General features: G+C 48.8%; 1 long non-coding RNA gene across 1 annotated transcript; it reads left to right on the forward strand.

The window, feature by feature from the left end:
- The first annotated feature begins 45 nt into the window (after nucleotides 1–45).
- On the forward strand, nucleotides 46–11264 carry LOC113931842. The gene is made up of 3 exons (XR_003522888.1): nucleotides 46–110; nucleotides 4983–5145; nucleotides 10614–11264. It is a non-coding gene; the product is annotated as an uncharacterized LOC113931842 (long non-coding RNA).
- The last annotated feature ends 6265 nt before the right edge of the window (nucleotides 11265–17529 follow it).

Consider the following 17529-nt stretch of genomic DNA (forward strand, 5'->3'; position numbering starts at 1 on the left):
GCGCAGGCGCAGAAGCTACATCGGGAACTGTAGTTTCTTAAGACCCGAAGGAGGGTCAACACCGCTGCCAATCAACTACGAATCCCTTCGGCCAGTGCGAAGAAGGGCGGGTGAGCGGGCCGGAGCGAGCCACGTATTCCACAGGGTTTCCGCTGGGAGGGGGCGGGGCACAGGGCCCAGCGCCACATCGAGGGACGCTAGCGCGCTCCCCGCCCTCCCACTTTCGACCCAGAGCACTCTGGGAGTTGTAGGTCCTGCGTGCCGCGGAACCCGTATGTGGCTTCTGCCGGGGACACGGCCGCCATTTTGTCTCCCCATGTTTGGAATTGATGGTCCGAGTCCAGCGACAGAGCTGCTTTTCTGTGATCATGGGCCCCCTCGGGGTGTGCCTGTCACCGCGTCGCACCCGGCCTTCCGCACGCGGGAGAAGCCCCCGCAGACCCCAAGCGGCAGGCACGCCCCTAACTTAAGACCCCAGGTTCAGGCCCAGGGCCTGAGGCGAAGGCCACACTAGCTGGCCGATGTGTTGGCAGCTTCCACGCTGCAAACGGTGCTGAACCGGGCTGGCTGCCCTTGGGGATGATTTTTGTACTAGTAGTGTGGGTAAGGCGGCCGGGCGGCGACGCCATGTTCTCCTACAGAACCCGGGACGGGCTCAACGTGGCAGGGCAGAAACGTCACAACCACCCTTAATTTTTCACCCCATGCAGAATGTCTCCCATGACCATTTTAATGACTTTTTTAAGCCTGAGAACTAGCTGTGATGTCTCAAAACAGAGCTGAAAGCAGCTGGGCTCAGAGCCTGCCGCCGGCCAGCCGACCTTGGGCTCGCCCTTGGCGGTGCCAGTCATGTCGGGGTTCTGGCACCTTCCACCGGGACCCAGTGGGCGAAAGTCCCAGAATCCAGCGGCCGTCCTTTGAGTTTGGGGCTCTGTATTGGCTATTACCAAATTTCTTTTTTAATCTGCCGGCTCTCGGGAGCTGGAACTGGAAGGCCCGCTGGTTCTTGTGGGAGCACTGACCCGCTGGCCGCGCCCGGGGCCTTGTTGGAACCCTGCCTCCTGGAACCTGGGCACCTGTGGATCCCGCTTCCGTGAGCAGAATCCCTCTGAGTGACCCAGGGGACCCTGTTGAAGCCTAGTCGTTCTGCACCCGAGCTGGTCGTTTCTTAAAACCCACCTTGTCCTGTGAGATCCTATCACCAATGATGATCCTTCCCTATATTTACCCAGTGTTTTGTGCTGAATTCAGTATGTGAATCAGCACATTTGATTTGATGCTCGTGACAATCTCATGGATGAATGTTCACCCCTTTTTATGGGGAGAACAGCGAATTCCCTTGCATATGAGGCGGGCGGACCGGCAAAGCAAGGCGGCAGTATCAGGAAAATAAGACTGAACACAACAATCTGCAGGCCTTATTGAAGTGTCAGTTGCTCCAATAAATCCTTCATAGTAAGAAAAAATTCAAAATCGTGCATCCATTGCATTCACTTGTCATGTCTTTTTTGGACGTCTTTAATCTGGAACAGTTCATAATTCTTTGCAATTAATGGCATTGCCATTTTTGGAGAATACAGGCCATTTATTTTGTAGAATGTCGCTCAAGTTGGGTCTGTCTGATGTTTCATCCTGTTTAGACTCAGGTTCCACACTTTGGGCAGGAGAGACCACGGAAGTGATTCTGTGTTCCCTGCATAACACGAAGAGGTACATACTTTCCAGAGTTTGTGTGTTTATGAAGGGTGGTCAGTGTGGTTTCTCTGCTATACAATTAGAGTTACTGTGGCATCATTACTTCTTGGAGAACAGAGCTGGGAAATGGACGGGATGTGTACATCCAAGAGTTTTTTAATTCCAACCTAATCCTGCAGGGTTCATTCTTTCTTTTCCCACTCAGTATTTGTAACTCCGTTTTCCAACCCGGAAATTTTATTTATGTGCTCAGTTTGCTAGAATTCCAAAAAGTAGCTTCAGAATTTTTCATCTGTATTGGGGGGGGGGGGGGTAGGGTGAGGCCTATCAATTCCAATTGGAATTAAATATTTGTTTAGAGTTCTTTTTGTCTTTAGGCTGGGGGCATATGCTCTAAATACTAACTTGAGTTACTGCTTTTATTTTTTCTCACCCTTGAGTGTGTTTATGTTATTCCTTTGAAAGAATGCTTTGGTTCATTTGTTTCTGTTTGTATTAAATTTGGGGATTTTTTCTCCCATCCTTGGAAGATTTTATTTTATTTTTTCAAATATGTAAAACGATAACATAGTTCCAAAAGTCAGGTCTGCACAAAAAGGTCTATTCAGAGAAATGGCTTCTCCCTCATTCCCTCTCTCCGTTCAATTCCTGCCAACTACCTTCTAAAATCAATCTCAGTCCTCTCTGGGTTTTCTTTCCTAGGTTTCTCTATACTCAAGTGAGGAGGCAAATGTTTATTTTCTTAATCCCCTTCTTTTATACACAAAGGTAGCTCGTTATATATACTCCTTCACACTTCCCCTTTTACACTTAGCAACAGAGCCTGGAAATCATTCCACGTCCGTTCACAGAGATATGTGGATGGACACTTCATTCAACCACTCTTCTATGTATGAACATCGAAATTGTTTCCAATATTTTATAATCACCAACCAAGCTGCCAAGAGTAACCAGGTCAAAGGCATTTTCATATTGTTGAGGGTGTACCTTTAAGGTAAACTAGAATTACGATTGCTAAGGCAAATGGTAAAGACAAGTGGGGCGCCTGGGTGGCTCAGTGGGTTGGGCATGCCACTCTTGATTTTGGCTCAGTTCCTGATCTCAGGGTCATGCCCCAGGGCAGGCTCCCCTCAACACACACCAGCAGAGAGTCTGCTTCTCTCCCTGTTCCTCTGCCCACCTCCTGCCCACACACGCAGTCTCTCTCTCTCTCTCCCTCCCTCTCTCACTCGGCCAGTGCGAGGAATGGTGGGTGAGTGGACCTGTGTGGTAAAATAAATAAATATATCTTTAAAAAAAAAAGGTAAAGACACGTAGATTCCTCCCAGAAGCAAAATATGAGAAGGCCTGCTCTCCCACAGCCTTGCCAACAAAATGGGTTGCTGTACTTTCCAATTTCTGCTAAGCTGATGTGAGAAACAGTATTTTAGTGTAGTGGTAAAATGTACATAACATAAAATATACAATTTTAACCATTAGTGTCCAGTTCAGTAGCTTTAAGTCTATTCACAGTGTTTTGCAGCCATCACCACCATCCGTTTCTAGAACTTTTTCATCATCTGAACTGAAACGCTGTCCCTGTTAACAATAACTCCTTTCTTCCTCCTTCCCCCAGCCCCAGTAACCTCTATTCTATTTTCTGTCCCTATAAATATGCCTGTTCTAGGTACCCCATGCATGGAATCGCACAATATTTCTCCTTTTGTGTCTGGCTTATTGCACTTAGCACCATGTTTTCAAGGTTTATCCACGTTGTAGCAGGTGTCTGAATCTCATTCTTTTTCATGGCCGAACGTATTCCATTGAGTGGGTAGACCACACTGTATTCATCCATTCATTCACTGATGGACATTTGGGTTTCCACCTTTGTCTATGTGAATAATGCTGCTATGAATGTTGGTATACAACTTTTTGTGTGCACATATGTTTTTATTTCTCAGATGTGCACCTAGGATTAGGTGACCCAGCAATACCCACTGAAGCTTTTTGAGGCACTACCACACTGTTTTCCACTGGGGCTGCAACATTTCCCATCCCCACTAGCAGTGGACAAGGGAGGGTTCCAATGCTGCACATCCTCGCCAACACTTGTTATCTGCCTTTTTGATTCCAGCCATGCTAGTGGGTGTGAAGTGCAATGTCATTGTAGCTTTGATTTGCATTTCTCTGAGGACTCAGAGCCTCTTTTCAGGTGCTTTTTGTTCATTTGAATATCTTCCTTGGAGAAATGTCCATTCAAGTCTTTCATTTTTTTAAGTTGATTTTCTCGGTTTTGTTTTGGTTTGGTTTTTTTGGTTTTTGTTTTGCTATTTAGTTACAAAAATTCATTATATATTATGGGTATTAATTCCGTATCAGATTTCTGATCTGTGATTATTTCCTCCCATGTTGTGGGTTGTTTCTCCTGTTTTGCTAGTATCCTTTCATGCACAAAGGTTTTTAATTTTAATGGAGCCCGATGAGGGAAGACCTGCCACAGGCCGCAGGGACAGTCCCCGTCTGCAGCATTTAGGGCATTGCCTCCTCTGCCGCATGCGGCAGCCTTGTGCAGCACGCCCTGGCCCAGGTCAGTACTGTCCCCTCGCCACTCCTTCCTTCTTGGAATGGACGTTCTCTAAGATTTGGGAGTTTCTACAGCTTTAAAAACAGTAATTTGGGGCACCTGGGTGGCTCAGTAGGTTAAGCATCTGGCTCTTGGTTCCGGTTCAGGTTGTGATCTCGGGGTCCTGGGGTTGAGCCCTGCATGAGTGTCCATGCTCAGCTGGGGAGTCTGCTAGAGGATTCTTTCTCTTCCTTTCCCTCTGCCCCTCCCACTGCTCAAGTGCACACACGCACACTCTCTCAAATAAATCTTTAAAAAAATTAAAAATTTAAAAATTTAAGAAATCAAAGCAATAACTTTAGGGGCGCCTGGCTAGCTCTGTTGGAAGAGCATGAACCTCTTGATCTCCAGGTGGTGAGTTTGAGTCCCATGTTGGGTAGAGAGATTACTAAAAAAAATAAACTTAAATAAAATGATTGATCTCAGTAACTGACCACTTGGGCCACTTGTCCATCCCCCTTGCCCCCCAGCTGTAAATTCCTGGTCTTACGTTTTAAATTTAGCAATAAGTGAGTTTGTGAAACCCTAGGCCTGCACCCTGGACCCCAACAAAAGCAGAACCCCGGGCCTGTGAGCCTACCCTTCCAAGCTCGGGCTCTCCCCCACCCCAGAGACCTCACTGCGTGGCCCCAGGTGTGTTATATAATTTCCTTGTCCTGAAGTAATAAACTTTTTTCCCCCACAGGTTCCTGATGGTTATTGCTGAAGGTCATCTTGCAATCATAATAAGAACCACAAGGGCTGGTCCAGCCACAACGAAGTTGGTAGGATTGCGTGATTGCCCTTGCAATTAACTGAGGGGAATGTCTTCACCTGCAACATGCTTCCTAACAGCCTAACTCACTCAGGTGGGTAGCACCATCTGGAAAACTAGCACCACTCGCAGGCAGCTGTTCATGTTGTTTTGTGCTTTTGCACATTGCCTCTGTCCTGTGTTGCCTGCGGAATCAACCCCAAAAGGGCACAGCTGCCGTAATTATCCAATGATCTCCCCAGAGCAGCGTGATCAAGGCCATGTGGTCTACCGAGATGATTAGACCACTAATTATAAAGCCTTAATTGACTATTAATGTGTGTGAGGATGCTCCACATCTCAAGGCCAAGGAGAGCTAGGGAGGGTGGGTTGGATCTCAAGGCTAGTGGCCTTGCCCCAGGGGAGGCTAGGGCTGAAAGAGCGGGGAAGAGATTCTCACTGGTGAGCAGGATGCAAGACATATGCTGGCAACCACAGTCAGTGGGCCATGCCCGGACTCCACATCCTTACCCAGAAGAGTCACATAGCCTTGCAACTGGAAACCAGAGCTGGCACCAGAGGGAAAGTACGACAAAGGCCACGGTCTCTGGGCCACCACCTCACTCACTGCTGTTGTTCTTCATCCCCTGACATGGATCCTATTCCTGGTGTGATATTACTAAATAATTAACGGACAAGTATAAATGTCCTGAAAAGCTGGTGCCCGCACTTCCTAAGAAGCCTGAGGAGGCGTACCTGCTCCTTGAGCAACGCAAACCCCTAGAAGCTTCTGGGCATTGCTCAGTGCCCTGCATACCAACATGCTAAGACTCGTATACCACTCCAGAGGCCCGGGGCTTTTCCCAAAGGCCCTGCACATGGCACTCGGGGGGAGGCCCACCCTAACTCCAGGGAGGTCTCATGGAACACCCTGGAAAGGAAAGCGGCCCCCTGCAAAGAGGGCTTACAGTGACATCATCCAAAAATTTCTGGCGTCCCTGCCACCAAAGGAAAAGCTGACAGGGCTATCAAGGTCTCTAGTGAGAGGGCAGAGGGAAAAGGGGAGGCAAAGGCCCCCAGAGCCACAAATACTCATACCGTCTCTTCACTTGGATATTTATTGCCTGGCGCCATGCCCATACCACGATCACTGCCAAGGCTCACAGGGAACAGCAAACATTAAGATGAGGCCCATCTCCTGTGCACATTTGGCATAGTCCAATGGGCTGATCATTTCTGTGATCATAGTGACCGAAATGACCTTCTATTTCCAATCCTCAAGAGGCCCCATTTGACCCTGAGTCCAGAGAATTATTCTTCACAGGGCATTCCCCTTAATTATAGGGTGACATTGCTACATTTTAAATGGGAAAAATTGCACTATGAGGAAATGTTATGTTCCTAGGAATTAAGAGATGTATTCATAAGTTTGATAATCTAAAAGATTCTGTGTAGCATTTCACAAGAAATTGCATACTTCTTAGTTTGCACTAGAAATTAATTAATGTATGTCGTTAATAATATATGTCATTTAATTAATATATGTCATTTAAACTATTAGAGGGGCGCCCGGGTGGCTCAGTCATTAAGCGTCTGCCTTCGGCTCAGGTCATGATCCCAGGGTCCTGGGATCAAGCCCCACATCGGGCTCCCTGCTCAGCAGGAGGCCTGCTTCTCCCTCTCCCACTCCCACTGCTTGTGTTCCCTCTCTGGCTGTCTGTCAAATAAATAAATAAAATCTTTAAAAAAAATAAACTATTCGAAATAATAAGGAAAAAGAAAGTAATTTTGTCCTATTTTTAAGTAATCTCTACATCCAACGTGGGGCTCAAACTCACAACCCCGAGATCAAGAGTTACAAGCTTCACCGACTGAGCCAGCCAGGTGTCCCCACAGTAATTCTGTCCTAAAGTAAAGCTGATGATTTCAGAATGAGAAAGAGGAAAATAAAGAACAAACTATGCACATAGAAAGTTGAGAAGAGAAAGAGAAATTGGGGGACAGGGGATCTTGCATGGTCAAGTTGGCTAAAAATGGAATGGCTATTATAAGGGTTTTAAAAATAGGCTTGGGGCGCCTGGCTGGCTAAGTCCCCGGAGACTACCACTCTTGATCTCCAGGTTGGGTGTAGAGATTACTTAAAAAAAAAAAAAAAATTTTTTTTAAGATTTTATTTATTTATTTGAGAGAGAGCATGAGCAGAGAGTGGGAGAAGCAGACTCCCCACTGAACAGAGAGCCCAGTGCAGGGTTCGATCCCAGGACCCTGAGATCATGACCTGAGCCGAAGGCATACGCTTAACTGACTGAGCCACCCAGGCGCCCCCCCATTTTTTTTTCTTTTAAGATTTTATTTATTTATTTAACAGACAGAGACACAGCGAGAGAGGGAACTCAAGCAGAGGGAGTGGGAGAGGGAGAAGCAGACTCCCTGTTGAGCAGAGAGCCCGATGCTGGGTTCGATCCCAGGACCCTGGGACCATGACTGGAGCCGAAGGCAGACACTTAACCTACTGAGCCACCCAGGCACCCCCCAAATCTTTTTAATCTTTAAAAATAGGCTTTAGGGGCGCCTGGGTGGCTCAGTTGGTTAAGCGACTGCCTTCGGCTCAGATCATGATCCCAGGGTCCTGAGATCAAGCCCCACATCGGGTTCCCCACTTGGCGGGAAGCCTGCTTGTCCCTCTCCCACTCCCCCTGCTTGTGTTCCCTCTCTTGCTGTGTGTGTCTCTCTCTCTCTGTCAAATAAATAAACAAATAAAATCTTAAAAATAAAAAAAAATAAAAATAGGCTTTAGTAGTGATAGTATACTAATGTAAAACTAAAACTTAGGGGCACCTGGGTGGCTACTTCTGCCCTTCCCCACTCCCCCCTTCTCCCCTGCTCATGATCTCTCTCTTGCACTCTCTCTCAAATAAATAAATAAAATCGTAAAATAAAAAAATTAAACTAAAACTTAATTCTTTCATCTGCTCAAAGGACAAAATTTTCTTGAACTATTGATCTGCTCCTGAAAAGAGATTATCAGGGTTTTCTTTACCTTTTAAGTAATCTGCCTAGAAAACCAAGATCCTGTGTTTTATCAAAATAATTTCCTGTGCTTCCTGTTATCTGTATCATCAAGTCTTTGATTACTTGAGTATACTGGGTCTTCTCCATATTAAAAGACCTAGGTTTTGCTCAGATCTATGTCACCTATATTTGCCTTTGAAATCTTTTTGTTACTTTGGTTAAAGGGTAAGTATTGTTTCATAATTATTTGTGATCCTATTTAGTCAAGTGCCCAAAACCTTTTGATATTTTTGACAAACTTCCCAAAATCAGATTCTTTTTTTATTTCTTTTTTTTTAAGATTTTACTTATTTTAGAGAGAGAAAGAGAGCACAAGTGGGAGAGGCAGAGGGAGAGAGAGAGAGAGAATCTTAAGCAGACTCCACGCTGAGTGTGGAGCCCAACACAGGGGTCTGTCTCAGGACTCTGAGACTACGACCTGACCTGAGATCAAGTCAGATGCTTAACCAACTGCACCCAGGCACTCCCCGAAATAAAATTCTAAATGAAGTCTTTTGACCTGGAAATAATTTGGGGATTTTTCTTTTTCTTTTTTTTTTTAAAGATTTCATCCATTTGACAGAGAGAGACACAGCGAGAGAGGGAACACAAGCAGGGGGAGTGGGAGAGGGAGAAGCAGGCCTCCCTCAGAGCAGGGAGCCTGATGCGGGACTCGATCCCAGGACCCTGGGATCATGACCTGAGCCGAAGGCAGACGCTTAACAACTGAGCCACCCAGGCGCCCCGTGATTTTTCAAGAATGCTTATGGAACATCTCGAAAGATTTATTTTCTGTCCTTGTAAGAAGGGAGACATTAAACTACTTAGTCTTATTTGATATGTGACATTACATGGGAAGTATTTCAAATAAGAAATAGTGCTGTAAGTTCTTTATTAATATTCTTTTTTTTAGATTTTATTTATTTATTTGACAGAGAGCGACACAGCGAGAGAGGGAACACAAGCAGGGAGAGTGAGAGAGGGAGAAGCAGGCTTCCTGCGGAGCAGGGAGCCCAATGCAGGGCTTGATCCCGGGACTCTGGGATCGTGACCTGAGCCGAAGGCAGACACTTAACGACTGAGCCACCCAGGCACCACTCTTTATTAATATTCTAATATAGATATGTTATTAATATAAGTGTTCCAGAAATTATATGAAACTCCTAAAAGTCTGATATATAATATTATCAGTCATTATTCCAGTTATCATCTCAAAATGTGTCACCAAAATAGTCAAATTTCCTTGTCAATTGCCTTGTAACAAACTCTCATCAGATCTTTAACCGTGGCCATTTTTAAGTCTTTTGTCATATACAGACAGTTATTGTAGGACTCTGATGCTTTTGCAAAACTGTTTCATCTTCAGAAAAATCCCTGGAAAGGACTGATAGACACTCTAGAATATGGGTTTCTGATAATTCCGATCATATCACTCAACTGCGAAAGAATTTACACAACTCTAAAGAAAACCTGGATTCATAAAACCGTCAACAAAAGATCAAGATCAACAAGAATTAATTTCAGGGGAATGACGGAACTGATAGGGATGATTATAAATTTTTTTGACTTTTGTTTGAAACATTGCTGGTTCTTTAATCTTTTGTTTTTCAGATTTAAGGAAACTTTCTCTTACACCAGCTATGACCTATAGCAATTTGTAAAATCTACCTTTGTAAACAAAGATGAAACAATTACTTTTTCTCCCTACCTGATCCCCCCAGAATTTGGAAACTCCAAGTATTCTTATATTTTCATAGCAACATATTCATTTGTATAAGTTCAATAAGAATCTGTTCCCTTTGTAACAGGACACTATTGGAAACACTGGTCATATTACCAAAGTTTTGACTGGAATGTCGTATTTGAGAAAGATGTGAGTATGTGAGTAGACTCAGATATGACCAGACAGCTTTAAGGAAGTAAGGTTGGCCTTACAGAGCCAATAAAGCCAAAAAATCAGCCTGATAACCTTGCTAATGGGGTTCCCAGCAGCCTTATCATGTGAGTAAGGAAGGTCGCCTCCTGACAGACCCAGGAACCTCAAGAAGAGAGGAATTCACCGAAATCTAAAGGTATTCCAGGTGAAGTCTGACAGGAAGTTCTTGGCTTGGCTTCTTAGCCTGAAAGGCTTTTCCAAGTTCAATGTGAGATTCCTTATGAAAGGTTCCAGCAAACCCGACTTAAAAGAGCCTCAGTGGTCAGTCACTCTTCTTGCTGCATGTAGGTAAATAATCAAGGCAAGTTTATGGAAACTAGACTGAATTCGAAAACAAAACGGTCTTGCTATGGTTATCTTTGATAAAATCGGGGTGATTGCGGAGGGAACAGTCATGTTTCAGTTAATACGCCTTTACGGATCTCTTCTAATGCTGGTAATGATCTTTGGGGTTCTGTCTTCACCTAGACTAGATCCTCAATTCTTCCACTGTCCTCCAATATTTGGCTGCAACCCTCCAAATTTTTAGCATTTCCAGTTTTTCTCCCGCCCTCTGACTTGGAATCCTTGAGAACTAAAACTGTCCTTTTCCCCAGCCACGCAAGCTAATGGGGGACAGCTTGATCCAGACTTCGGAGAAACCACAACAGCTCACGTATGGACAGTGTTCACGCCTGTTGCCTATGGGCCCCTCAGAAGGATCACCAGAGACATTCAAACTGCAAACCTGGAAAATCTGCCAGATTGCCGCTGCCTGCCCTCCCTCCTTGTGAAGACATTTCGAGCCCGAGTTGTGAAGACCTAGAAGTCTCCTCCACTGGCTGCCCTCAGAGCTCAGTCTGCGCCAGACATTCATCTTTGTGGTACTGTGTCACATCATCGCAAGAAGTAGGCTGAGTATAGTACAATGAGGTATTCTAAGAGAGAGGCCACATTCACATAACTCTTTTTTAAAAAATATTTTATTTATTTATTTGAGAGAGAGTGAGCACAAGCATCAGTGGGGGAGGGGCAGAGGGAGAGGGAGAAGCAGATTCCCCCATGAGCAGGGGGCCGGATTCAGGATCCCAGGGATCACAACCTGAACCAAAGGCAGCCACTTAACTGCTGAGCCACCCAGGCGTCCCTCACATAACTTCTATCATGGTTTATTGTTATTATGTTATGTATAATTTATATATTATAATACAGTATATTAGTACTGTGGCTCTAACTGTTCTATAATTGTTCTATTTTATTATTACTTCCTGTTAATCTCTTTGCCTGATTTATAGATTAAATCTTGTCCGAGGTATATACGTATAGGAAAAGCATAGTATATGCAGGGCTCGGTACTATCTACAGTTTCAGGCATCCACTAGAGGCCTTGGAGTGTGTCCCTGTGGATAAGTGGGTGGGGGGACTACTGTAGGTTTAACTTGGGAAGTCCACCTGCATCACCACCTCCTGAAATGAGACCCAACCTTTAATTGAACTGACCTTTTCTCAGGACTCAGACCGGTTCGATGAGATATGGAACAATTTACCAGCTCAGGACAGGTTCAAACCTGCTCACATGGTGTAGAGGCCGCTTTCAGGCGACCAGCTTGAGCAATGGAGTCCTGAATAAGGCCCACAGTGACCCCCACTTCCCTGACTGACTGCAAACAGGTCCATTAGGCAGCCTTCAAAATACCCATAAGCCCTAGCTGACCAATGGGCTGCTTACTCCCAGACACAGGTACCCCAAAAGGAAAATTCCATATGTTCCCATACCTCCTCACCTTCCCCTTTATCTACAGCCCCCACCACCCCCTCCACAGACAGCCTTTCCTCTGCTGTCCTGCCCTCCGCTGCTCCGCTGTGGTTTATTCTATCAACTTCTATCTCCGTTCTGCATCGGGTGAATCCTTTACCGCCTGAGTGGCCGGCCCCCGCCTGGGTCACCCCACACACTAAATGGCCCAAGATGTTAAAATATCTGGTGGTATTACCCAAATCCCTGCACAGATCGCCTGAGCTGGCCCCCCACTTCAAGTTTGGGACGATGGCTACAGACTACATTCCAGACTCCTGCCTGTGTAATTTTTATACGATTTGCTCCCATAATGTGGTAGTGCACTTTCTGTGTTACAACGTGCCCAACCCTGCCTGCAGCGTGTTAGCTACCCCCATAGCGTCCTGGCGGACTTGGAGCAGATCGGAGTGTGGATAGGAGTGTAAGCACTGACGGGCTTTTCCCTCTGTTGTGATCCAAGTGCCCAACTTAAACTTTGATTGCTGAGGCATCCCTTTCCAAGAGGCGTCGACTTCAAAGGCCATCTCAAATAAACGTGTTGCCGGCCACGCTAGAAAATGCCAGTTCAGGCCCCACACTTGGGCTGCTGTTTCAGAGAGTCTGGCTTCAATAACCGACCATGTGGGCCGCCTGTCCACCCCCTACCCAGCTTTAAATTCCTGCTCTTGTTTTAAATTCAGCAATAGAGTGAGTCTGCAAAATCCTCGGACTCCTGATCCCAATAAAAGCAGAAGCCCCGGCCTGCCTATGAGTGCCCTCTCTCTCTCTATTTCTCTCCCCCAACCGGCCCTCCCCCTCTCCCCATCCCTCCCTCTCCCCAGCTACCTGACTGTGTGGTTCCAGGTGCACTGTGGAACCTCCAGGTCTAGTAAGTTATAAACCGTTTTCTTCCTTAAAATTTCCTGATGGTCATTGCTAAAGGGCAATTCAATCACTGCCCTCCCAAGCCCAGAGTCACCTCCTCCAGGAAGTCTCCCAGGACTGAAGGCCCCAGGCTGCAAGCTCCCAGGGGAAGGGTCTTCAGCTAAAAACACTGGCTCCAGGGATTATAATGAGTACTGGGCAGGGGATGCAGACTGTGGGACAGGGATTGGACACAGGGGCCTGACCTGAAGCCAGGTTTACACAATGAGCTGAGAGAACTCTTCAAATGGCCAGTATTAACGCCATCTCCAGCACCAGCCAGCCCTGCTGTCAGGGGCTTCACCTGGGCTCCTTCTCTCGCAGCCATGTTGGTTAGCCTGCCCAGAAGGTAGCTCTCTCGCTCTCTCCCTCACTCGCACATGGAGTTTTTAGTTGTCTCCCACACTAGGAACATTCCAGCTGCCTTTTTTTTTTTAAATTTTTTCATACTTAAGACTATTTGTTATTATTATCTTTTAAGAGTTTATTTATTTGACAGAGAGAGACACAGCAAGAGAGGGAACACAAGCAGGGGGAGTGGGAGAGGGAGAAGCAGTCTTCCCACGGAGCAGGGAGCCCGATGCGGGGCTCAATCCCAGGACCCTGGGATCATGACCTGAGCCGAAGGCAGATGCTTAACAACAGAGCCACCCAGGCGCCCCCCTATTTATTATTTTTTAAAGATTTTATTTATTTATTTGGCACACAGAGAGAGACAACTAGAGAGGGAACGCAAGCCGGGAGAGGGAGAAGCAGGCTCCTGGCCAAGTAGGGAGCCGGATGCGGGGCTCGATTCCAGGACCCTGGGATCATGACCTGAGCGGAAGGCAGACACTTAATGACTGAGCCACCCGGGCACCCCTCCAAGTGCTTTTATTTCAGAGCACGTGAAAGAGAAATGAAATGAAATGAAACCAGGACCGTCTGGACCTCAAACAGTCACGTGGGTTCAGCAAAACCCCTGCTTTTCTAAGAAGCTACAGGAGGGAGGAGCCAGGAAATGCCACTCTCAAGTCCATTTCCAGGTCTGCCCCAGCCAGAGTCTGAGGGAGCCTGTAGGGAGAGAACGTGGCCCCCTTCTCAAGGTGCGGCCAGGTGGCCTGGCAGAGGACCAGGGCAGGAGAGCCGCTCCATCAAGATGCAGGGTCCCACAGGGGGTCTGTTGTCAGGTTGGGACAGCGGCTTCGCGCAGGGGATGAACAGGGTCTCTGCAGGGAGGGAGGTGGGGTCTGGAGAGGGGTGCTCAGCCAAGGGAGGCCTAGGTTGAATAGGGAAGGGGTGAGGGGGCACAAGGGTGAGGACTAGGGTCAGCTGGGGCATCCTGGCCTTGCAATGTGGGCCTTGAAATTGGCTGGTTGGGGGGGGGGGTTGGGCAGGGAATGTCAGCAGGTTGAGGGCCTGAGCTGCTCCTTTCTGCACCCAGCCCCCCACCCCACCCTGCCCTACCGTCACCTGCTAGCAGACTGATGTAGCTTTGGAATATAGGTGAGGTTGATGGGGTGAGGCCCGGAGCCAACAGCCAAGAAAGAATTCTTCAGATGTCTTTGGTGCAAAATGGTGGTTTATTAAAGCACGGGGACAGACCTGTGGGCAAAAAGAGCTGCTGCCCCGGGGTTGTGATGGGTGGCTGATCACATACTTGGGAGCTGGGGGATGTAAGAAAAAGGGAGGTTTTCAAAAGAACTTCTCTGCTAAAGAGGACCTATAAGATACTAGAGGCCTGGCCATTGTCAAGGTAAGGTGGTTTTTCCCTCTAGCAAGGCGTATTAATATCAGGACCGTTGAGAGTTTCCTTCTGTAAATCAGGTTACTGATAACGCTTTTTTCTTTATTTTTTTAAAGATTTTATTTATTTATTAGAGAATGAGAGATAGCACGAGAGGGAAGAGGGTCAGAGGGAGAAGCAGACTCCCTGCTGAGCAGAGAGCCCGATGTGGGACTCGATCCCGGGACTCCAGGATCATGACCTGAGCCGAAGGCAGCCGCTTAACCGACTGAGCCACCCAGGCGCCCCAAGAACGCTTTTTTCTTGGGGCGCCTGGGTGGCTCAGTCGTCAAGCGTCTGCCTTCGGCTCAGGTCATGATCCCAGGGTCCTGGGATCGAGCCCCACATTGGGCTCCTTGCTCCGTGGGAAGCCTGCTTCTCTCTCTCCTACTCCCCCCTGCTTGTGTTCCCTCTCTTGCTGTCTTTGTCTGTCAAATAAATAAATAAATAAAACCTTAAAAAAAAAAAATGCTTTTTTCTTGTAAATCACTGAGACATTTGTAAACTGAGGGAGACTCGTGTCTTGGCTGGACTGTAATCTCTGTAAGTCAACCATTGGTTTTTCCTTCCCTTAGCTTTAGGGCAGCCCCCGAGTGCCTGAGGAATGTCACAAGTGTCCCACCTGGGAGTGGGGGATGGGGTTTGCAGGTTGTCCGCTTGTACTTTGTCCTCATCAAGAGCATCCACTTAAGGCTGCCTCCCGCGAGTCCTGCTGGGAGTGGTAAGATGGGAGAAGGATGTCGGGATTATGAGCATCTAGATGAGACTGCCTAGGGAACAGGGAGAGAGGGGGCAGGGGGCCATTGGTGGGTGTCCCCAGATGGCCCAGGGAGCAGAGGAGAGGGGCCCATGGGCCAAGCCTCGGGCTGCAAGCACAGGGGGGGGGGCAGTGGGGGGGGGGAGGAGGGGGCAGAAGGGAGGGGAACAGGCTGGCAGCCACTGGAGTTTCTCAGAGGCCAGTTTCCCCAGAATGTCCGGGGACAGGAAGCTGGCCCCTGGAGAAGCGGTCACCATCCCTAGGCAGGACAGGCGGACCTCCCTCTTCCCTCTGCCACCGCCCCACCCTCCCGGGGGGGCCCCAGGAGAACAGGATGTGGGGTGGATAGAGAGCAGCCTATGGTGGCTCCTGGTGTATTGGGGCCTGGGGGCAGTGAGGGCCCCCCCATGCCTGGTCCCCCAGCAAAAAGTCCTGAGGGGGATGTGAACACCCCCAGGCCTGCAGAGGTGACTCCTAAGCCAGAGGCCAGGCAGGTCATGGGACCTCCGCAGACCCCCGCAGAGAATGGGCCTGAGGCAGCTGTACAGGCTCCAGGACCCTCAGCACCCCAGTCTCTTGTACAGGTGAACCCTTCAGGCTGTAAGGCTGACACCTGGCCTTGGCCTTTGGGGACCATCCCGGGGTCTGGGAGATTTGGAGTATGTAGGAAGGAAGACAGCATGGGGGGTCCTCCCTACAGGGCTGAGCTCTGACACGTTGAGTTGATGACAGCAGGAGGAGGGCCCACGGTGGCTGTCACCATGCTGAGACCTGAGCTCCCCCTCACGCTCAGCCAGGCCTGGCCACGCCCAGCCACCGGTTCTGGGACGGGAACCAGGACCCTGGTCATTTCCCCCTGTTGACCAGGCTCACCTAGGATAATTAAAGGCCCCAGGGGTCTGTGGGGAAGGACACCACTTCCCCCTGGGCTGAGACCCCTCCCCAACCCCAGGATGGGGCATTCACAGCAACAGGCCAGGCATTCTCAGGTGACGCTAGGGACCCCTTGGCTTCCAGGCCCTGCTGGGGGTCCCAGGCCTGGCCAGAGCCATGCTGGGGGAGTCCGAGGGACAGTGCCACCAGAGCCTCTGCAGCATGCCCAGCTCACCCTGTGAGTGTTTCCACCAGCCTTGGGATGGAGGGTGCGGTCCCCGAGCCCTGAGGGAAGTAGGGTTCAAAGTGGCCAAGTCACCATCTTGGGGCTGCCACCTGGTCACTGCAGAGGGTGGAGCAGGGCCAGCATCTGCCTTGGAACCTGTTCTTCCCACTGAGCTTGGTGGGGCAGGCTCTCTCAGGGGTCCCTGTCTTTTCTCTGGCTCCTGCGCCAGTCAGCCCAGAACGCTGAGCCCCACAGTCCCCTCCCTGTCTCCATCCTGTGGAGTCAGCCTGGGGTCCTGTACCCCCACCACAGGGTCTGCAGTGCAGCCCACTGTGTTTCCTGCCACGGGTACCACTGTTGCAGAGACCAGCAGCCCATGGAGTAGGTCAGAGCAGTCCTGGGATTAGCACCGGCCCCAGGCTGGCTGGGGCAGGGTGGAGTGCACATGACTTACAGGGGGAACACGGGATGGCTTGGGAGAGGTGTAGGTAAGGTCAGGAGAAGATGGGGGACCCCTCCATTGGCCTGAGGCCCAGCAGCCCCTCCCAACTGGCTACCCCACCCTCCTCCCTAGTGAGTCTGGGCCCTGCCTGCCCCCCTTGTCTTGCAGATGAAATGAACAAGAACCATGAAATGTATTGACAGGAACCCTCTCTAAGCTCCCCCTCCAGCCCCCCCAGCCCCCCACAGAAGGGGAGGGCCCCCTTCCTCAGGAACGGTAATGTTGTGAGGCAGCACACTATGCGTGTTTGACATTTCAGGTATGAACAAAGTCAACTTTGGGGCAAAAACAAAATCCACTGAACACACATTTGTTGGGTGCTCCCTGTGTGTCTAACTCCTTTCCAGAGCTGGGCTCCCACTCCCCAGAGACCCAGCTCCTGAGCCGCCAGGGAGACCTGGGGCCTCAGACCCCCAGGGCCCTCCTGGGGCCTCCACCGAATCAGGGCCTGAAAAAGGAAAAAGAAGTCTGTTTCTCTTCACGCACCAACACTTCCAACAGCAGATGTGTGGGATCTTCCTCACTGAGCAATCATCTAATTCGTTGTGCATACAAGACGGATTCCTCCAGTTTAGCTCAATTCAGACACCAGCAGGCATTCTCCCAGACCCCACAGGGTGAGGACTCAGTCCTACCGGACTCCCCCTGCTTCAGATGCCAATCTCAGACAGTGGGACCCCAGGTTACCCACAAACTTCTGTTTCACTTG

The sequence above is a fragment of the Zalophus californianus genome, chromosome 10 (assembly GCF_009762305.2).
Source record: "Zalophus californianus isolate mZalCal1 chromosome 10, mZalCal1.pri.v2, whole genome shotgun sequence".
Lineage (NCBI taxonomy): Eukaryota > Metazoa > Chordata > Mammalia > Carnivora > Otariidae > Zalophus > Zalophus californianus.